Source organism: Chiloscyllium punctatum, chromosome 3 (genome assembly GCF_047496795.1).
Source record: "Chiloscyllium punctatum isolate Juve2018m chromosome 3, sChiPun1.3, whole genome shotgun sequence".
NCBI classification, from domain to species: Eukaryota; Metazoa; Chordata; class Chondrichthyes; order Orectolobiformes; family Hemiscylliidae; genus Chiloscyllium; species Chiloscyllium punctatum.
In genome coordinates, this window is record NC_092741.1 from 69,325,227 (window position 1) to 69,349,342 (window position 24,116).

The following is a 24,116-nucleotide window of genomic DNA, read 5'->3' on the forward strand; positions in this document are numbered from 1 at the left end:
GAGTTGAGAGTGTGGTGTTGGAAAAGCACAGCAGGTCAGGCAGCATCCGAGGAGAAGGAGAGTCGATGTTTCGCGCAAAAGCCCTTCTTCAGGGTGTTTTCTAATGAAGGGCTTTTTCCTGAAACATCGACTCTCCTGCTCCACAGATACTGCCTGATCTGCTGCGCTTTTCCAGCACCACGCTCTCAACTCTAATCTCCAGCATCTGCAGTCCTCACTTGCGCCTAACAAATTGAGGAACCTCACCCAGGAACTGCTCATATTAAATAGGACCCGTTTCAGACCAATGTCCTTGTGGACACTTTGTTAGTATGACTGAGGAGTGTTTAAATAAACTTAGCAGTTGGAGAGGAATAAGGTGGCAACACGAGACAGAAAAATTAATGTGTACAAAAAAAATGAGAGACGGAGAGCTCTAGAGTAAGAAACAGCGAAGTATTAGATGGGGTCAAGAGGAAATGCAATATGGTCTAAATTAGATTTATGATACATGTACCTTAACGCAGAACTGAATTTTATGATCTTTTGTCTATGTTCAAGTTACATTGAGTTTGGTGAAGTGATTCTCACCATGACACCAATTGAATTTCTGCTTCAAACTTTTACAAAACTCGCCACATTAATTAGTGTTTCAGCCCTCATGGCAAGTATCATGTATAATTTCTGCCCCACCTTACCACGCAGCATTCCTGGAACAACACCCCACCTACCTGATACCTGCCCTAAGACCAGCACCTCTTGCATCCACACCATCTTTTAAAGCTGCTGCACACCTTCAGGACTGCTGGCATTTGGAAGCTGCCTAGATTAGTCATGGAAGGGGTTGGTGAGATGACCGAGAAGGGGATACTGGAACCATGCATTTGGAGAAGGTCCTGAGGTCCTTGCAGATGATGTGGGTGAGATTACAGGAGTCCTCTTCCTGCAGTACTGATAGAGGAGGCCACATGACCAGACTACCAGCAGGTCTGAGCCTGCTACTGCGGTCAATGCCATCTTCAGGGTGAGGAAGACTAGGCTGCAGTGCAGGAAGAAGGCAAATAGCTTTCTCCACTCCACCAAGGTAAATACACCACTCTGTTCTTTGCTAACTCACACTCATTCCATCCCTGACACCGGATCCACCTTGCACCATCAATGCTTATGCTCAGACACCCACTTGTCTCTTACTCATTCGACCCTTTCTATGTTTACCACAGAAGACATCACGAAAGAGGGCGGAGCTACAATGGAAGGTTTGGGGGTGGGTAGGTTAGGAAGATGCCAAATATCCATCTCCTCATCCACACTGAGGACAGGAGAACACAAGGACCAATTCAGCAGGGAATCAGAAACATCCCTATCCCAACACCTGAGCATGTACCACTTGCCATTCCATTGCAAATCTCATATTAACCAGGTGGTCATTGCAATTCAGCCCAAATTATGACTGATCAATGGCTGCAATGCCTCTTGTCTCTTATGTCTTCCAGGTGTATCCAACCTCTCAAGGATCAGCCAGTTTCTCATGAAGGAGAGATTGACAATCGAGTGTTCAGGTCTCAGAGGGATCATGATTGTTACTGTCTGCCAGACCACCCAGTAACTAGGACAATGACAGTCTACACGTGTGTGGTATGGGACCATACGCTAGTGAGTTCCACACACCAACAGCCCCACTGATGGGTGAGTGAGAAATGTCCCAGGCCAGAGGCACTCAGAGGACTGCAGGAGACCAGGGACCTAGTGAACCTCCTGGCAGGAGGAGCCTGTGGTCACGGTGATGTGGACTTTGGTCAGATGCGAGGTGCCAGATATGTATACAGGAGGGATTGGCCCTGATAGCAGAGGAGCTGGAGATATGCCCAGATAGTCACTTCCACCTGTAAACATTACTCCATGCGTTGTTCCCCAACACTGAAGACAGGGCAAGAGTAAGACAGGGAACCCTAAGTTTAGTCCAGATGCCTCCTCTTCACATAGAGATAGGGTGGTTTCAGGAGGCATCTAGCCGGAGGAAGAGCCACACACAGACCCTTTGAAAGTCTCTAATACAGGACACTGTGGAGGTGCTCAGACCCTCCAAGTCCACACTGCCTGCACCCCAACTCTGACTGTTGGAAGTTCCAGCTGTGGTGGGTCAATTTGACTCTGACAAATTGGCAAGAAGGTCCTCGGTGTGTCTTGTCTGCCTGGATCCAAACAATCAATCCCAGGATTGTCTGATCAAACTTCCAGGGCCAATGGACTCCAGCATGCGGCAAGCTCCCGTCACCACCACCCCCACCCTCCTCCACCCTCCTCCACCCCTCCCCCCTCCCCCCGCCCCCCCCCCCGCCCCCCCCCCCCCCCCCCCCCCCCCACAGTGCAACATAGTTAATTCATGTTTTCATCTTTCACGTGGTTGTCCCTGTCTCTGTGTGGCGCATAGGTCCATGCTCGGGGGTGTACAATGAACACCAAACACGTCATGTGGGAGAACTGCAGTAATGCACATACATGAAAACACTTCCCACAGAACCTGTGTGTCCTCTCCCATCCAGCACAGCCTACTGTTTAGTGTGGGAATGTATATTTAAGAAAGCTAGCCAGCTTTTATGTTGCCTAGGAGGTGCAACATACAGCTGTAGGCTGACTAAGGAATGGATACTGTGCATGTTGTTTCTATGTTGATGCCAAGTGACTGGTTGCAAATGCAAACCCTCCCTCACACATCAGCTCATGAACCTTGGCCATTACAGGTCTCTTTGCAGACATTTTCCTCCATATTGCACACTGTCCATATTCTTGACGAATGAACTACAATGAGCTGTCCTCTGTTTCAGGCTTTATGCCTCAGTGTTAACATGCCACTGAGATCCCCAACACCAACTTTTCTTCCTAGTTGCATTAATTGTCAAATGTGTGGACTTCACAATTCCGCAGGTCATCATCCAAGCCATGTATTTTTGCTTACATTTACCTATTCATTCAGCCCCTTCTTTAGACCCTTTCCTCACCCCCTTTCCCCTTCAACCTTGATTTCTGTGAGTGTTGGTGCCAGGCTGATAGTGGCATACCACAAGGGATCTAACCTGCCAGCCTTGGCCATCATGTGCCCCGAGCTCGAGTTGGTGGACACCACAACCAACCCCCCCGTGGAGATAAATGGGCAACCACAACCTGCAGTCTGGACAGAAATGCAAATCCTTTCTGCAAAGCCATTCCAGCTGGATATCTGACCATGGCCTGGGACTGGGATGGGAGGCTGCATTGTGCTTGGTCTTCCCTGTTTGATGGGCACTCCCATGGACATCACTGTGGTCTCCTCCCCTAAAACTACAGACATGTCTCATTGTTTGTTTGTTCATGTATTTGGCATGAACGCTGATGCCATGTAGTACAGGCAGGTGCTAGACTGAGATGCCACACTGCTGTAAGACAGGATGTACATGACGTTGACTGAGCACTGCTGTAGAGTAAGGCCAGCTGCCTGGTTGTTAGCGTGCATCGATTGTCACTGCAAGGCATAGCTGGACAGGCCAAGGCATCTTGCAATCTGATAGAGCAAGGGAGAGTGTCCAATGGAAACACAGCTACAAATGTCACATGCCACCCTCCATACCTGATCCCTCTCCCAACCTTCTCAAACCTGATCTTACAACACTGTCACTCCTCTCAGTTGGACCTGCAAACCTGGTCCCACTGATACCTTGTATGTGATTTCAGTCCAGCCTTGACTGGTTCCTCTTCTTTAGGAACTGGCTGCAAGTAGTGACTACCTCTTATACGTGGCACTGCTGGGACTATAGTACTGCTGATCATCAGGTTGGCCAACACCTCTCCGAGGCGGGACTTCCTTCCTATAGCAGGGGTTGAAGTCTTACCTTTCGCAATTAATGGTCTTCCAAATGTGAAATGGCTACAGTCACCTGGTATTGATGGTGAAACTCTGCCATCTTCCATATGTCCCTTTACTCAAGCATTTTTGTCACCATTCTCTCATCTTTGTGTCCAGATGGCTGTTAATTAGGGCAGCATAGTGGCTCAGTGGTTAGCACTGCTGCCTCACAGCGCCAAGACCCGGGTTCGATTCCAACCTCGGGTGACTGTTTATGCATGCTCCCTGTGTCTGCGTTGGTTTCCTCCCACAGTCCAAGTGAATTGGCCATGCTAAATTGCCCATAGTGTTAGGGGAATGGGTTCCTCTGTGGAGGGTTGGTGTTGACTTATTGGGCTGAAGGGCCTGTTTCCATACTGTAGGTAATCTAACCTAATTTCAGTCTGACAACACTTTTGTGAAATGAGCCGGCATGTTTTCCTCCATCAAATCCAAGACTATGTTATTGTTAAAGTTAGAAAGTGCTCGAGAGAGTCAACAGTCTGGCAGCATGCGCAGAGAGAGAGAAATATTGTTAATGTGACCCTTTGTCAAAACTAAAAGTATATGGGAAATGTTGGTATTTATGTTGATGGCAGATTTTGGGGGAGTGGGAGTCAAATAGATGGAGATGATGCCCTTCCCTCCCTCTCACAACAATTATCGTGTCATTCTTGTCCTCACTTATCATCCCACCAGCCTCCCCTACACGTAGCGGGATGCTACAAACAATCACATATTCCCTCCCATCCCTTATCAGCATTTGCAAGGACATTTCCTTCCAGAACACCTTGTTACACTCCTCCTCCACTTTCAGAACTGCACACAGAATTCCAACAATGGCCTAACCAAGGTATTGTACAGCTAAAACATAAAGTCCCTGCTCTTATAATCTATGTCATGACTCATAAAAATGTGTCTGTTATGCCTTCTTAACCATGCTATTAAATCTGTCTTACTGGCTTTAGGGATTTGTGGACAAACATTCCAAGATTCCTCTATTCCTCTGAGCTTCCTGGCGTCCTGCCATTTATTGAGTACTCCCTCATCTTGTATTTTCTTCTGAAGTGCACAACTTCTCTTTTTTCAGTGTTAAATTCCACCTGCAACTGATCTGCCCATCTTATCAATCCATTTATGCCTCCCTGTAAGCTAAGACTTTCTTCCTCTGTCAATCTTCATGTCATCCACAAATTTTCTTATCAATCCACCCCTCAACATTCTCTTCTGTACCACGACGTATATATACATATGAACAGTAAAGGATCCAGCACCGATACCTGTCCTAACCACTAGACATTGGCCTTCAGTCACACAACCCAGCCTTCTACCACCACCCTCTGTGTCCCACTATTAAGCCAATTTTCCTCTTGACCTAATGAGGGCTCAGGTCCTTTCCTCACAGGTAAAAGTATTGCCACTGAACTAAGGTTGACTGTTTAACACAATATGGACAAGTGCATTCAACAGTATGGAAGTATATAAGATAGGAACACATATATATGGTACTGGCATGATAGAAATTGCTGAGTGGCGAGTGACCTAGGTGACAGTTAATTTGCTTCTTACCATGTGTATGTAGAGTGAGATGTAAAGGGAATTTCCAGCCAAGTTAATTCTATTCACAATATCAGTACAATATTCTGATCAAACAAACCTGGAATTCTATACAGCATTCTGGTCATTGCAGCAGTAGCATCCCTCTGGACTGAGGAAGTCCGAGAAACTAATGAGACCAGTCCCAGGATTGAGAGAAGGATGATGTGGTATAATTTAATATGATACTACTGCTCACTCTTGAGCTTTAACATATTGTATAAGACACTGAAAGAAATAGAGAAAATAAATCTGAAATGATATTTACAGATATTTCAAGAAAGAAGAACAAGAGTACATTAAGAAAGTTAATTGCATATTAAAAGTGGTAACACAGATATCTAGGAAAAGAATCTGATGATGTAACAATGCTAGAAAATATACATCAATTTCATAGAGCAGGCAGTGTTGCAGGTGCTACAGCAAAGTGTTCTTCACCGATGTCAATGAAGAATATTGCCTTGCAGTACTGCCTGCCTTGGGGAATAAACAAATGGCACGATGCAAACAAATACTTCCTCCCTTCTTTCATGTGGAACATGGTCTGAAATTTGACAAAGGGCATCTGAGTTCAAGATTCTAGACTCATTTGTTAAATAGTTTGTTATAAGTGTTTGTACTCTGAAAACATGCGATAAAATTTATGAGAAGGTTTTCTTGATCTAGACATTTGTTGTGATTGCATAAATGGCACAAACTGTGTCAAACAAAATTTCATTTGCATATGTACAGTCTTCCCACTGCTGATCCAGATTAGTCCTCGCTCAGTGGGAGCTAATGTTCCAGTTCAGAAGTAATGGGCTGTGCAATGAAAGAAGAGGGGGTAATTCCATTGTACAAATTTACTGAGAACAAATTATTAGTTATGAAAACAGACAGTGATTATATATAATTTAGCAAAGCAGTATCACAACTGCAATATTTCATCTAAGATGCATTCGTCGCCTGTCAATTTAACATCAAGGTATTCAAAACAAAACTAGAATTAGAGCTACAATTGGAATGCACCCATGAAAGTGTTGACTAAAACCAACAATAAACTAAAAATTAGTGTTAATAATACCAGGGAAGAATGTTGAATGCATTGTGTACATTCTTCTGTTTGTCTTTTTTAATGGAAATGTTTACTCCAGTGCTTAATGAAATAGTAACTATGGGCAGTCAGACCAGACAGCTAAGCCTTCCTACAAAATCATTGCCCAAATTGACCTACCAGAGGAAAGCCATAGCAGTCAGTTCTCTGGCACTGAGCCTGACACTGTGGCAAAGAAGGGAAGGGGGCAGAATAGAAAAGTACTCGTGGTAGGGGACTCAATAGTTAGGGGAATCGACAGGAGATTTTGTAGTCAGGATCGGGATTCCCGGAAGGTATGTTGCCTCCCTGGTGCCAGGGTCCGGGATGTCTCCAATCGGGTGTATAAGGTTCTAAAAGGGGAGGGCGAACAGCCAGAAATTGTGTTACATATTGGCACTAATGATATAGCCAGGAAAAGGATTGAGGAGATAAAAAGTGATTTCAGGGAGTTAGGATGGAAGCTGCAAAGCAGGACAAACAGAGTAGTGTTCCCTAGTTTACTACTGGTGCCACGAGATAGCGAGGCGAAGAACAGGGAGCGGGCGCAGCTTAACACATGGCTGGTGTAGGAGGGAGGGCTTCAGATATGTAGATAATTAGGATGCCTTCTGGGGAGGGTGGGACCCATACAAGAAGGACAGGTTGCATCTGAACTGCAAGGGGACAAATGTCCTGGGTGGAAGGTTTGTTCGAGTAGTTCGAGAGGGTTTAAACTAGTATGGCAGGGGGGTGGGAACCTGAGCTGTATACCGGAGGTGAGAGTTGATGCAGATGAGGCAATAGCAAGAGGTAGACCAGCTAGTGGGAAGGGTTTTCCTGGGAAGGAACCAAGGGATCAGTTAAAGTGCGTTTGCTTTAATGCAAGGAGTATCAGGAATAAAAGTGATGAACTTAGAGCATGGATCATTACCTGGTGCTATGATGTTGTGGCCACAACAGAGACATGGGTTTCTCAGGGGCAGGAATGGATGCTGGATGTTCCAGGGTTTAGAGCATTTAAAAAGAATAGGGAGGGGGGAAAAGAGGAGGGGGTGTAGCACTACTAATCAGAGGGTATCACAGCTACAGAACCTTCCATTGTCGAGGAAGATCTGCCTACCGAGTCAGTATGGGTGGAAATTAGGAACAGCAAGGGAGCAGTCACCTCATAGGGGTTTACTACAGGCCCCCCAATAGCAGCAGGAAGATGGAAGAAAGCATAGCTCGGCAGATTTTGGAAAAGTGTGGACGTAGTAGGGTTGTTGTAATGGGTGACTTTAACTTTCCCAATATTGATTGGAACCTCCTTCGAGCAGAAGATTTGAATGGAGCTGTTTTTGTAAGGTGTGTCCAGGAGGGTTTCCTAACTCAGTACGTTGACAGGCCGACGAGGGGAGAGGCCAATCTAGACTTGGTGCTTGGAAACGAGCTGGGACAGGTATCAGATCTTCTGGTGGGAGAGCATTTTGGTGATAGTGACCACAACTGCTTCACATTCTACATAGCTATGGAGAAGGAGAGGATTAGGAAAAATGGGAGGATATTTAATTGGGGAAGAGGAAACTATGATGCAATTGGACATGAGTAAGGAAGCATGGATTGGGAGCAATTGTTCCATGGTAAAGGCACTATAGACATGTGGAGACTGTTTAAGGAACAGTTGTTGCGAGTGATGAATAAATATGTCCCTCTGAGACAGGCAAGGGGTAAGATAAAGGAACCTTGGATGACGAGAGCGGTGGAGCTTCTCGTCAAAAGGAAGAAGGTAGCTTACATAATAGCTTACATAAGGTGGAGGAAGCTAGGGTCAAGCTCAGCTCTAGAGGATTACAGGCAGGCGAGGAAGGAACTCAAAAATGGTCTGAGGAGAGCCAGGAGGGGGCACAAGAAAGGCATGGCAGAACGGATTAGGGAGAACACAAAGGCATTTTACACTTATGTGAGGAATAAGAGAATGGTCAAAGAAAGATTAGGGCCGATCAGGGATAGCATAGGGAGTTTGTGTGTGGAGTCTGAGGAGGTAGGGGAAGCCCTAAATGAGTTTTTTCTTTCTGTCTTTATGAAAGGAACGAACTTTGTAGTGAATGAAACCTTTGAAGAGCAGGTGTGCATGTTGGAATGGATAGAGATAGAGGAAATTGATGTGCTGAAAATTTTGTCAAACATTAAGATTGACATGTCGCCAGGCCCGGACCAGATTTGTCCTCGGCTGCTTTGGGAAACAAGAAATGCAATTGCTTTGCCACTTGTAAAAATCTTTGCATCCTCGCTCTCCACTGGAGTCGCACTTGAGGACTGGAGAGAGGCAAATGTAATTCCTCTCTTCAAGAAAGGAAATAGGGAAATCCCTGCCAATTACAGACCAGTAAGTCTCACGTCTGTCATCTACAAAGCATTAGAAAGGATTCTGGGGGATAGGATTTATGACCATCTGGAAGAGCTTGGCTTGATTAAATGCAGTCAACACAGCTTTGTGAGGGGCAGGTCATGCCTCACAAACCTTATCGAGTTCTTTGAGGATGTGACTAGAAATGTTGATGAGGGTTGAGCTGTGGATGTGGTGTATATGGACTTCAGCAAGGCATTTGATAAGGTTCCCCATGGTAGGCTCATTCAGAAGGTCAGGAGGAATGGGATACAGGGGAACTTAGCTGTCTGGATACAGAATTGGCTGGCCAACTGAAGACAGCGAGTGGTAGTAGAAGGAAAATATTCTGCCTGGAAGTCAGTGGTGAGTGGTGTTCCACAGGCCTCTGTCCTCGGGCCTCTACTGTTGTAATTTTTATTAATGCCTTGGATGAGGGGATTTGAAGGATGGGTCAGCAAGTTTGCAGACAACACAAAGATTGGAGATGTTGTTGACAGTATAGAGGGCTGTTGTAGGCTGCAGCAGGACATTGACAGGATGCAGAGATGGGCTGAGAGGTGGCAGATGGAGTTCAACCTGGATAAATGTGAGGTGATGCATTTTGAAAGATCGAATTTGAAAGCTGAGTACAGGATTAAGGATAGGATTCTTGGCAGTGTGGAGGAACAGAGGGATTTGGTGTGCAGGTACATAGATCCCTTAAAATGGCCACCCAAGTGGACAGGGTTGTTCAGAAAGCATATGGTGTTTTGGCTTTCATTAACAGGGGGGATTGAATTTAAGAGTCGTGAGATCTTGTTGCAGTTCTGTAAAACTTTGGTTAGACTGCACTTGGAATATTGCATCCCGTTCTGGTCACCCTATTATAGGAAAGATGTGGATGCTTTGGAGAGGGTTCAGAGGAGGTTTACCAGGATGCTGCCTGGACTGGAGGGCTTATCTTATGAAGAGAGGTTGACTGAGCTCGGACTTTTTTCATTGGAGAAAAGGAGGAGGAGAGGGGACCCAATTGAGGTATACAAGATAATGAGAGGCATAGATAGAGTCGATAGCCAGAGACTATTTCCCAGGGCAGAAATGACTAACACGAGGGGTCATAGTTTTAAGCTGGTTGGAGGAAAGTATAGTGGGGATGTCAGAGGCGGGTTCTTTACACGGAGAGTTGAGAGAGCATGGAATACGTTGCCAGCAGCAGTTGTGGAAGCAAGGTCATTGGGGACATTTAAGAGACTACTGGACATGCATATGGTCACAGAAATATGAGGGTGCATACATGAGGATCAGTGGTTGGCACAACATCGTGGGCTGAAGGGCCTGTTCTGTGCTGTACTGTTCTATGTTCTATATTCTCTATTCTAAATTTCCAATCATATTCTTTAAAAAGTGAATTTGCTTCTGTTTTCTTGAAGTATGTGGCATTCTCTTGGTTATCTTACCATTTGCACTTCTTGTGTTGCAGCTTTGTAACATTTGCTTTACCCATTGTTTGTTTTGGATGTTACAATAACAAAGTATACAAGCTATGTGTTAGGCAAGTGCTGATTTTATGTGACAGCTAGCAAATAGTGTCCATCCATTCCTCACTCTAAACAGCCAGCCCAGAATTCAGAGGCATCTTTTCACTTGTATTTTCATGGAAAATTCAATTGGGTGCATAGATTTATTGAAGGACTATAGCTAAAAGCCACTCGAGAGATGCTAATGCTATTGTGATACTTGAATGTGTGGTACCTATTCCCTCAAAATAACATAACTGTCCTCCCTTCACACCATTTAAGTGGGAGACTCTTTAGAGTCTCCACTGTGAATAGATTCACTTACAGCCAGCCATTAAAAACCGCAGTGGAGTGATTCTATATTTTTCTCAAACAAAAAAGGCCATTTAAAACTACACTAGGCCCCTTTTATTTGGCTCTTCATACAACAATATCTTAGTTGTAACGATGTTATTCAGTGCGCCCAATTTTCCCCTTTCATCTTCTAAAATACAGATCTGCATTAGAAGATCAAAGGAAGCATTCAGATCCAAACTATGGCAGTGGTATAAGTGAGAGCTATTTGTGTGCATTACAATTTAATGCAGAAAGTACATCAAAAAACATAATCTAGTTTGTGTCTGTTCCCCTAAATTAATGTGCCAGTTTTGTAGTTATCTGCCCACAGTGAGAGACTCATATGGACATGAGTAGGTCATTCAGCTCCTTGAGCATGTTCTCCCGATGAATTACATCATAGCTCATCTGCATCTCAACTTCATTTACCTGCCTTTATTCTATATCCCTTGAAATTCTTGCTCACAATTTGCACTTCCCTAACCAGCATGCTACTGACCTCCTGGAGAAAGCAAATAATAATCCGTATATTTTTCGTAGTCCCAGGCTGACTCTCTGATCATCCCATACTTAATAAAGTGCTTAGTCTCTGTTCACGATAGTATTCCAGAAATTTCCCCACAATTTATGCCAAGCTGAGACCTACCTGGTTTACCACTCTCTTTTTAAATAATGGAACAGCCTGAGCAATTCTTCAGTCTAATTACAGAATCTAGCGAGTTGTGAAAAATGAAGAATAGTGCATCCATAATTTTCTCAAGTGTATCTTTTATTGCCCTTGGGTACAAATCATTCAATCCTGGAGATTTGACTGTGTTATATCATATTGGCACAGAATTTTCTAAAAAAACAACGTTGTGGAAATGATCGAAAGGGCAGAATTTTCCCAGTCCTCAAGTTGGGTGGGCAGTGGTGAGAATGCCGGGAAAATATGGCAAGAATTGAGAAATCTGACTCTCGATGTTGGGAAGAAAGTTCAGATTTTCCTTTTAAGGGTTCAACAGCAAGTTCTGAATCTCATTAATAAGTAGTAACTACATTAATTGCATTCATTTGCATCTCATTATTAGCTAATCTCATCTCATTTATATGCAATTCATGATTCTCCCATCCACTGTTGAGTAACTATACGCTGCCTATTCCCGACATGAAAGCCCGAGCATTTACTTTCTGGATATATCTTGCCACTTGTTTGTCTGGGCTTCTGTTTTAAGGTCCTGGAAGAGATTGGGAGAGATGTTTCACAGACCCGTTTAACAACAGCTTGACGTAGTCATACTCACAGAATTGTACTTTACAGGCAATGTTGCAGACAACAGAAGTGGAAGTGCAGTAGCTTATAGTCAGGAGGGAATTGCCATAGGAATCATCAATATTGAATCCAGAACATGCCACATCTTATGGCATCAGGTGGACACAGTAGCCATCCTCTTGTTTACCATCTACTGCGGTCCCAAACCCTCTGTTAATTCAATGCTCCTCCTTGTTGAAAGGCACATGGAGGATGTACTAATGTGGCAAAGGATATACTCTGACTGGGGCATTTTAAAGAGAATTCACCAAAATTGGCTCAGCAGTACCATTACTTACTAGCCAGACCAGCCCTAAATGACATTGCTTCTAAACTAGGATTGTGGCAGGTGATGAGGGAAGTAACAAGAAGGAAAAACATAGTCGATCTCATTTTTACCAATCTGTCTGCTGCAGATGCATCTATCCATGACATTATTGGTAAGAGTGAGCACCACACAGTCGTTGTGCAGAAAAAGCTCAGCATTAATATTGATAGTATCTTACATCATATTGTGTGATACTATCATTGTGTTAAATAGAACAGACTTCTAACAGATCTAGAAACTCAAGCCTAGACATCCATGTAACACTGTGATCAGTCAACAGTCACAGAATTGCATTCTAGCACAATATGCAACCTCATGGCCAATATATTGCCCAGTCTACCATTATTACAAAGCCAGGATATCAATCTTGTTTCAATGGAGAGTGCAGGAGGACATGCCGGGAGCAATACCAGGCATACCTCAAAATGACTGTTATCCTGGCAAAGCAATGACTTAGGACATTTGCGTGTGATAAACGTTTCCACAAATAATGGATCATATCTAAATTATGTAGACTTGCTACATCCTCTTGTGAATTGTGGTGGATAATTAAACAAGTCACTGAAGGGGGAGGCTCCACAAATATCCCCAGCCTCCATAATGGGTGTGCCTAGTACATCAGTGCAGAAGGGAAAGCTGAAGCATTTGCAATGATCTTCAGCCAGCCATGTTATGTGGATTATCTATTTGGCCTTGTTCAGAAAGTCCCATCCATTACAACTGACAAACTTCAATGAAGTTGAATGGCTCCATGTGATATTAGGAAATGGCTGAAAGCAGTGGATGTGAAGCTCATTTATGATATTGTGGCAATAGTATTGTAGATTTGAACTCTAGAACTTGCCAAGCACCTAGTCAAGGTCTTCCAGTACAACTATCACACTGACATCTACCTGACAATGTGGAAAATTGCCCAGATGTGTCCTAAACACAGCAAGGCAAACACAGGACAGATCCAACTCAAAAAATTACCATTGTGTCAGTCTATTCTTGACCATCAGTAAAGTGATGGACGTAGTCATCAAGAACTATGAATCAGCATTTGCTCAGCAATGATATGTTAACTGATGCTCATTTTTGGCTGTGCCACAATTATTCAGCTCCTGACCTCATTACAGTCCGGTTCAGGTATGAACAAAAGAGTTCAGTTCCCAATGTAAGGTGAGAGAAACAGTCTTTGACATCAAGGCCACCTTTGATGAAGTGTGGCACCGAGGAACCCAAGCAAAACTGGAGTCATTGGGAATTGGAGGAAAGCTCTCCACTGTTTGGAGTCATGTTTAGCACTAAGTAGGATGATTGTAGTTATTGGAGGCCACTCATCTCACCTCTAGGACATCTCTGTGGGAGTTCTTTCATCAATGACTTTTCCCCTTTCATACGGTCAGAAGTGGGGGTGCTTGCTGATGATTTCATGAAATTGTTTCATTTGTACATTAATTCTTCATTAAACTCGCCACAGAAAATTATTTCCAGTAATTACTGTTAAACATGCAATAATTGTAAATGAAAGCAATCAAGTCTTCTTACCTAGAAAATGAACCATCAAAAATTTGAACCTTTGTTCTTGCACTGTTATTATAGATTTTAAAAATATCAGGCTCCAAATTGTTTCTTGATTAAGAATTTAGCTCCAAGATATTGTTTAACAAAGTCTCCAACTAACGTTTGTCTAAATAGCTTTGTTCCCACATGAACTACAACCTCTGGCTGCTCGCTCTTCTCTGTCATTGTTTATAATTGTTTTGTGACATCCAAACACTGATACAGGAGCCTATTCTTGTAAATTACACAGATTCCTCTAGTCTGGTTACCTGTGTTCACTGATAGTTACCTTCTTCTGTTTTACCCTGTTGAGCACATCATTGTTCACTACACAAAAATGCCTAACTGACAAACCCAGTTCCACAAACAATCCAATCTAAATGTGAAGTTACCATTGTCCTGCTCTCCCATTAAAGAGAGATGGCTGACAGTTATTTAAACTGAGAGTCACCACATCAGGCAAGGGGAGAGGTTATGAAGGAGAGTCCTTCCTGGTATCCTCAATGAGTATGGGAATTGAAGCCAAGCTGTTGGTGTCACTCTATATCACTATCCAACTGCCCAATCGACTGAACTCTCCGAAATCCAATCTATCCCAACTTAAAACTGATTGCCTTGTGAAGAGATTCTCTAACAAACTACTTACACCAATATCTGAGGTCACTGGAACTTTTGCTCGAGAAAACCTTCTCCTTCTTAAATATTATGGAAAGATTGGCATTGAATTTTATCAAGGTTTGTGGATTGCAATCTTTAGCTTTGCCATACATATAAAAGCAAGATTAATTAGCAATTATGGAGAGTCTTTCTTGATTTCAGAGTGTTCTGAGTCAAGGGTGTGGAGCTGGAATAGCACAGCAGGTCAGGCAGCATCAGAGAAGCAGGAAATAGGACTTTTCGGGAAAAAGCCCTTCATCAGGAATTCCTGATGGAGGGCTTTTGCTCAAAATGTCGATTTTCCTGCTTCTCTGATGCTGCCTGATCTGCTGTGCTTTTCCAGCACCACACTCTTGACTCTGATTTTCAGCACCTGCTGTCCTCACTTTCTCCTTTCAGAGTGTTCTGAACTAGTGAAGTACTTTAATAGTGTAACCGCTGTTGTAATGTTGGTTGTACACCTGTCAGGCAAGTCCTGGTAGGTCCAACTCTTGCATGCTGCACAACTTGATGGGTAAACATCCATTACTATGTTATAAATGTATACCAATAGAAATAAAAAATATATTTGACAATGATAAAGAGGCAGCATCACAAAGCAGCTTGAAATGATTTGTCTGGGCTCACCATATGAGTGCTCTGAAGAGGATATTGATGGTGGATTCAAAGGGATGTGATCAGCAAACCTTGCTGTTAGCAGTGATGATTTGTCAAAAAACATTGATCAAATATTTCTTGTTGTTTTTGATTTCTGGCAATTTATTAAGGTCTTGATTTACAAATGATTATTGATGATATCAAGGATCCCTCAATTCAGAAGAGAACACAACTAACATGAAGGAGACACAAGCATCATAGATGAGATATTAAGCTAGTTGAATAATGTCAAATTGTCAGACCAAAACCTATTAATTGCATCCTATAAATAGTTGACAATCAATAGATAAATTTGTAGAAATTTTACAAATCAGTACCTGGCTGAAGTTTTGCTTTACTTATAGATGACCCGGCCAACAGTATTCGTTTTAGAAATCTTTAAGCAGTGAAAAGGGATTTTCACTAAATTCACCATTCATTCTCCTGTTAGTTTGTTGAATAGTTTTACTTAACCAATGAATGCTGACAACATTTGCATGGAAACTGGATTGGAGTTCTTACTGACCCTGACACAAATGATGGATGCATTTAGAACTAACAGCTTGGAGTGAGCACTAAAAGAAATCAGAAACTGAGACAATCTGGATTATTGCACTGAATAACTATGACTCTTGCACTGTGGCTCTCTAACTGATGTTGGCCAATCTCAGTTCTGTAAAAGTCTAAGCATTATTCCGCTTGGATAGTAATTCTTTTGATATTCTGGATATCCAAGATATTCTATCCAAAATTGTGCCAGAGCTTGCCAACATTATTGAATTGAATTTATTGTCACGTGTACCGAGGCACAGTGAAAAACTTTGTCTTGCGAGCAATACAGACAGATCACATAGTTAAGTAGCATAGGTAAGTAAATCACTGTACCAAGGTACAAGTGACAATATTAAATAAATCAAAATAAAATGTTTCACCTAGTTCTGGATCTTTTTTAGTGGGATAGATTGAAATTCACAGCACCATTTATTCAGAAATGCTCTGTTAAAAGCAACATTTTCCTTAAGATACCAGAAATGTTCCCATTTTAATAATGATGAGTGCAGGTCTGTGCAAACCATAAACACATCAGCAACATTGATGTGCATGCATTTTCTTTGAGTTTTAAAAATTATTTTTTAGGGTTTGACTGTGACTGTCATGCATTCCTACAGAACTTTAAGCAATTTTGTTTTATTTTTGTTTTTACTTCTTTCCTTTTACGGATCTATTTGATATCTTATTTGATTCAATTTTAACATATAACCTTTCCCATTTTTCTGGCTTCTCACGTCTATGACTGCACTGAAATGTGTGATCTTTAAAAGCCTCTTGAATACTTCTTTTCTCCCTTAAAATTGTAAGCCTGTCAACTTTATTTGATTCATGTGATTATTCTCTTTCTAAGATCTTCAGCATTTTTCGTCAGCTCTTCATTTGAAATCATATCATGAGGAAAGCCTAACTAACTCAAAAACATAAGCATAAGGAAAATGGCGACCTTAACTAACAAGCCACAGAGGTCACTAATAGTTTGCCCTTCCTGAGTCAGTCTCTTCTTTAAAATGGTTTTACATTGGTTAACTGAAAAGCCACAAACATGCAGAGAATTTCTGTGATGGGATTTAACTTAGACAAGTGCAGTGCTTCTCAGGACCAACATGCACCATTTAGGCAGCAGAACTATGGCTTGTGAAGAAACAAAAGGTCTTGGTGTCATAGTTCATAACTCTCCATAGATTCACAACCAATTCATATCTGATAGAAGCCAGTGGAACAATATCTAAGATGAGTACTGAAGCAGGCTATAATAATGTCTAAAATGAAACATGTCACTTTATCCTCGATAGGCCAAATGCCTGTGCTGGGGTTAAGATGGGTGGTGGGGGTGAAGGGAGGTCCAGGCTCAGGTTTATAAATTACCCGAGCCTTGAACTTGAGTTAATATTAAGATGATAAAATCATAAAAAGTAGGAATGGAAGTAAGCCATTCAGCCCATCTAATCCATTCTACCATTCTATCAAAATCATGGCTGATCTGATAATCTGCAACTCAATTTTTCTGCCTTTTCTCCATAACCCTCAATTTGCTTACTGATTTAACTAGTGTCTATCTCAGCCTTGAATATACTTAATGACCTAGCCTTGAAGCTTTGTAGGAAAGTATTCCACAGGTTCAATTTTCTCTAACAGAAGAAATTCATTCTCATATAAAGTCATAGAGATGTAAAGCACAGAAATAGACCGTTCAGTCCAACTTGTCCATGCCAACCAGATATCCCAACCCAATCTAGTCCCATTTGCCAGCACTTGGCCCACATCACTCTAAACCCTTCCTATTCATCTACCCATCCAGATGCCTTTTAAGTGTTGTAATTGTACCAGCATCCACCACTTCCTTTGGCAACTCACTCCATACACGCACCATCCTCTGCGAGGAAAACATTGCCCCTTATGGCCCTTTTAAAATTTTCCCTTCTCACCCTAAACCTATGCCCTCTACTTCTGGACTCCCCCACCTCAGGGACAAGATCATGACTATTTACCCTATCCATGCCCCTCATGATTTTATAAACCTCTATAAGCTCAGCCCTCAGCCTCCGACACTCCAGGGAAAGCAGCCCCAGCCTATTCAGCCTCTCTCTATTCCTCAAATCCTCCAACCTTGACAACACAGAACTGCAGATGCTGGAAATCTGAAACAATAAATTGCTGGAGAAACTCTGCAGGTCTGACAATATAGATGGAGAGAAAGAAGAGTTAATGTTTCAAGTCTAGTGACTCTTCTTCAGGAAGTCTTCCTTGTCTCTGTCTTAAATGTGCGACTTCTTGTTTTGAGGTCATGCCCCCTCATCCTAGACTCTCGGACAAGAGGAAACAAGCTTTCCATGACTACCCTGTCAATTCTTCTAAGAATCTTGTATGTTTCAGTGAGGTCACCTCCCATTCTTCTATATTCCAATGAGTACAGGCCCAATGTTCTCAACATTCTTCATAAGCAAGTACCTCCATACCTGCTATCACCTAAATGAACCCTCTCTGGACTCTAATGCTAGTCTATCTTTCTTTAGATAGGGATACAAACCAGTTTACAATATCCCAGTTTACACTTTTACTATTCCTAGACTATCGTAAGCCTAGTAGAATCAGTTGTTCGCTTGCTTGGTAAGTGTTGATTCGCTGGATACCTTCAAAGGGAGCTTGACTGTATTGCCAAGTAATATAAATTACGGCCAGTGTGATCTCGGGATTAATTCAGTTTGTCTAAAATATGTGTTTTTAAAAATATTATTTGATTAATCAGCTTTAGTTTTTAAAAACTGTTTTTGTTTGCTTCTCCATATTTGGTAGCAAGTGTCTGAATCACAATGCATAATGCATCACAGCTCCAGTAGAGAGGCTGGAGGAACCACATAGCTTGTTCTGGTTCAGCATGTTTGTTTCTAGGGAAAAAAAGTCATGAAATGAATTTTAAATATCAATCACTCAGCTGTCTGCTTATAGTCTTTACTAACTTCACTGGCCATTGCTACTTGTTTCTTAGTGTGTTTTCAGTGTGATGTGCGTACCTTTAAAATGTGTTGTTTGCATTACAAGCTAATATATTTCTTCAAGGCTTTTGAGAAAAAAATCTCAAACTGTCAATGGCATTTAAGTTTCATTTAAACAAACTGTCATCAGTGATACATCTTTTAGCATAGTGCCAACAGCCTCAGCTAGACAAAGCAAATCACATTTAAAGTGAATGAATATAAATTAATTTGTTCTATTTTCATCCTCAACCAAAGTACCCAGGTAAGGATACTAGCGGGCAATTATGAAGTATTGCAAACTGAAGTCAACTGAAGTCATCAGGCCCCAATGACCAGCAAACAACTGGGTTTTTCCACTGATAGACTCAATCAACTTTATAAACTGCTGGTGGTTCATATGTCTTATGTGGATACCAAATTTAGATTATTGATTTTAAATAATCTGGCAGTGTCTATTTCTATCACCTGTATTTCATAGGTGGTTTATTTTAATTATAGAACTTTTCTGTGGCTGCAGTAGCTATCAGTGCAATGTTACCAATATATTTCATACGCCCACTGAACAGATTGAGTTTTGCCCAGAAAGAATTCTGAGTTGTTTACCAATGTATGTATATTGCCCAAGATAAATCACAGAATGAGAAAAATGACGTGTGCACGTTTAGCTGTAAGATTTTCTGTTAATACACTTGGTGTAAAGAGCATTTGAGTGCAACGCTTAGTGTAAAATCAAATGGAGCAACTGTGTCTGTAATAGGAACATAAGGACCAGTCAACCTTTGAGCCTGCTCCATGATCCAATGAGATCATGCCTGATTTGTGTCATGAGTAATAGAGTAATAGGTCAGTAATAGAGCTTGTCTAATTTGCTGCCGATTTCACTGAGTATAATTTTAAATTCTCCTTCCTGATTTTTCTCCATTTATTCTACTAAAGTGGTTTCTTTACACAAAAGAAAATCTGCCCCATTCATTTATGTACACAGCACCTGTAAATTCAGCACCGTGTGTTTATAAATTTCCAGTTAATGGGAACACACTCCCACTTCAAATAAATGCTTACAAGTCTTCCCTGTTTGTTTCAAAGTGGGCCTAGATATTATTCTGGGCTTAAAACGTACTTTCCCACTGGAAAATGGAATGACAATTAATATCTGAAAGATTGAATAAAAGCAAAACACTGTGGATGCTAGAAATCTGAAATAAAAATGGAAAATGTTCAAGAAACTCAGCAGGTCGGGCAGCAATTGTGGACAGAGGTACAGAGTCTCCATCTTAAGTCTGATATGGTTCTTCTTCAGAGCTGAGTTTTTCTAGAATTTTCTGTTTACATTGTAGAGAGATTGAATCTCCCTACATCTTGTGACCTCTGGGTTTGCTCTCTTGGAGCGATGCAGTGATATCCAAAATTGTTCCTTTATCCAGTTATTGTCCTCTCCATTGTTTGCTTTTTGGTCCACATGATTTCAGATGTTATATGTTCATTCTTGTCCTTTCTTTTTCAAAAAGAATTGTGTTGTTTTTCCCTCAGACTAACAATCACTTATTTGATGGAGGTCTTCACTGTCGAATTTATGTATAGCTCTGCCATCTGTAAGCAAAGTAACAGCTGAATACCCATTCAATGTTCTATCTGTGTTAACCTATCACATAGCTCTTTTTAAAGCATAAGATGGCCATAAGGTATGAAAGCAAAAAAAAAATTAAATCTATTTTGAGCCCTGCAATGCAAAGGTAACGGAGCACAAGTATGTTGTTAACAACCATATTTAATGGTAGATACAGTTTACGATACACTAGTCAATACCTTAAACTTGAATTTTGGGCTTAACAGGAAGTCAGTTTTGACAATTGTACTTTCAGAATGTTTCACCTATACTTTAGCTGAATTAAAAATAATTGGCAAATAGGCTCCTACTTTTCAGCTGCATTCTGGAGCAATGTGTAGAATATAACATTTATTCTAGATTATTCCACCATCCAAATAGAAATTTATTCAGATAAGAGAATGAGGGAATTAAAACAGAATTGAAAATAGAGAGAACCATCAATGGAGGGCAATAGACAAGAGGTGAACTGCTCTGAAATGTGACTAAAATTGAAGATAAGCACAATAATTAATGTATGAAACAACAATTTCTACCAAGCATTCACCTGAAACACAAATAACATGTCCCCCCCAAATGGCATGGTAGTAATCTAACTGGAAATAGTGTCTTAAACAGGAATGAAATGGAGTCACAAGACAAGCTTTAAAACCTCCTATGGGATTGTAAGCAGTTTTCTGATTAAATAATGACATTGAGACTTATCAGAAGAACGTTGCTGGATCAATCACATTGACCTGTTTGAGATAGGCACACTTGGTCAGTACAGGTTTACAATATGTTCCAGCCAAATCTTTGAAAGAATTGTGCATACTGAACCTTATTGTGAAAATGTGTGTTCTGTGGATCTCTAAGAGTAGTCACATAAATATAAGGCAACATGTAGTCATTGACTGGATGTGTGTGTGGGTGGAGATAATTGGAGGTGGTGGGAGGAATTGGAGGGAGTGTGGGGTGGGGAGTGCTGTCGGTGGTGGTGCAGAGTTCAAATATACAACTGAAGAGTGTTTCCAAGTATATTTATTTGGCAAAGAGCATTAAGATAAGCTATGCTGTATTTAATATTTTGAATTAAGAGGCCTAATAGATTTCAATGAAAAGGTTTATTTTATCTTCAAGGATTTATGAATTTTATTCACTTTGATCATCACTTGAATATGGCTTAATTTCAAATAGCAGTCCACAGCCACTTCACCTGCAATTCCCTAATGCCCAACATTATTTATCGTTATGCCCAAATAAACATTTAAATTGGTATGGCAATACATACCCTCTAGAGTATTCAGCCAAAGAATAACAAAATTGTACAAGAGCAGAGTGTATTTACTATAAAGTGCTCACTGTCGTCAGAAGGTCATCTTGCCTTCTGTTAACAACATTCGACTACCATACAGATCACCTTTCCACAGTCTTCAACACATTCTGCCCCCAGACAAGGTCTGCAATCCCCACTGGGATTCATTATGACAATTTAATAGGACCTTTCAGAATGCTTCAAGCACATTCATGTCACTTGATCTGAGAGTTGTTGAAGACTTCAATTTGTATCTAGTAGAGTTTTCTCAGGAAGACCAAAAGCATTGCCCTCTTCCTCCACCAACACAATATTTGATGTGCATGGGAAGAGACCTGATGGTGTCTGATTTGTTTGCAGTCCTCTCATCAGAATTTCAAAGGCCAATTTCAAACAGCGCAGAATCAGAGTATAACAAGTTTCTGTCCCAAACTTCAGCCTCCTTTTGTACAAATAAAACTTTCAGCCGACTTGATCTTCAAGGTTTTTAGGGTCTGAAGCTGATCGGGGATTGCATCTCATGGAGTCCTGTGTACACCTATTAGTAGGATGAATTTTATAATCAGTCCTTTCTCCATAGGCAAAATTTGGTGTAGGTGGCTAGGATCTTACCAAGGTATAGATAATTTCTTTTTTTCCAAACCCACCACACTAAAGGCCAATCATTTTCAGTACTTATTGAATGCTCAATTTAAAAGAAAAAGTCAGCTCTCAGAAAGATTAATCTGTGCTGTTTCATTTCAGTGATGTGGACTAGTGCCAGTGGGCAATTAACTGGATGACAGAATTCATGCTCCATATCAAAGACCCTGGGGGCACAAGTCTCACCTGCCGAGAACTTCCAAGCAATCAGATACTGACAGTCCTTCATTGCTCAATAGTGTCACTAAGAGGTGGTGGCTGGTGCCAGTAATGTAAGCACCAAGGAATTCAATAGGCCCGTGCAACAGGAGTGATGACAGTAGTAGAATCGTGAGGTGGGGTCAAAAGGGTGGGGAAGTGGGTTGGGGCATGTCACAGCAAGGGCAGCAGGGTGACACTCAGTGGATCTCCCTCTTTGCCTACACCAGGTCCCTCAAACAGGCACTAAGTGCCTGACAGTGAGAGACACAAACCTCCACACCCATCCAAAGCCTGCAAGCAACCCCAAAAGGATTTGCTTCTCTGCTTTCAAGTCTACAAACCCTGTCCCTCTTCCCCCCGCACCCCCCACCTCCAACTTTCACTGGGTGAATACTGGCTGAGGCAAGAAGAGGCTCTTAAGTAGGCATTAAGGTCACCCACAAACCCACCCGCCAACCTCCTGAAAAATTTAATGCCCCACACCTGTTACAGAGAAGGCATGACATTCTGCCCAAAGTGTGGACTAACTTAGAATAATACGTTGACATGGTGGCACAGCAGTTAGCACTGCTGCCACACAGCGGCAGAGACCTGGGTTCAATTCCCACCTCAGGTGACTCTCTCTGTGTGGAGTTTGCATATTCTCCCTGTGTCTGCGTGGGTTTCCTCCCACAATCCAAAAAATGTGCAGGTTAGGTGAATTGGCCATACTAAATTGCCCGTAGTGTTAGGTGAAGGAGTAAATGTAGGGGACTGGGTCTGGGTAGGTCGCGGGTCGGTGTGGACTTGTTGGGCTGAAGGGCCTGTTTCCACGCTGTAAGTAATCTAATCTATCACGGAAATGATAGTATAACATGGGTTAAAACAATCAGTTCATGACTGAATTGTAATTAAATGCTTTTCAGAACATATAATGACTGGAACAATTGCATTATGGTGCTTATCCTTGGTCTAACTTTATTTGTAAGAATAAGGGTGTAAGCATTCACTTGCGCATCCCTTGAGCTTAATATTCGGTTTTGGAAATTTTCTAATCCAGTGTGAAGAGAGTCACATATCCATATATACAGAACAAAACCTTTACTGTGAATTCGAGGCCATTTACATCTTAATTAGAGTAGGAAAATAACTGTTAGAGGGAAGGAAAAACATAAGTGGCTGGTGTTTAACTTAAAAATGTCTTTCAAAATCCCATCCTCATTAGATTTTTTTTTGTTCTTTCATGAGATTTTGGCAATGTTGACTGAACCAGCATTTATGGCATATCCTCAATTATCTTTCTGAAGGTGGTAGTGAACTGCCTCCTTCCATGTGCCATAGGTAGCCGCACAACACCATTAGAGAGGAAAGTTCCTGAATTTTAACCCAGCAACACTGATGTAGTGGTGATATATTTCCAAGGCTGGCGAGTATCTTGGAGGTGGTGGACATAGAGTCACTGAGTCACACAGCACAGAAAAAGACACTTCAGTCCAACTAGTGCATGCCAAGCATAATTCTAAACTAAACTAATCCCATTTGCCTACTCCTGGCTCATATCCCTCCAATCCTTTCATATTCATGCACTTATCCAAATGTCTTTCAAACATCGTAATTGTACCCACATCCACTACTTTCTCTGGAAGTTGATTCCACACATGAACCACCCTCTGTGTAAAAACTTCGCTCCTCATGTTTTTTTTAACTCTCTCTCCTCTTGCG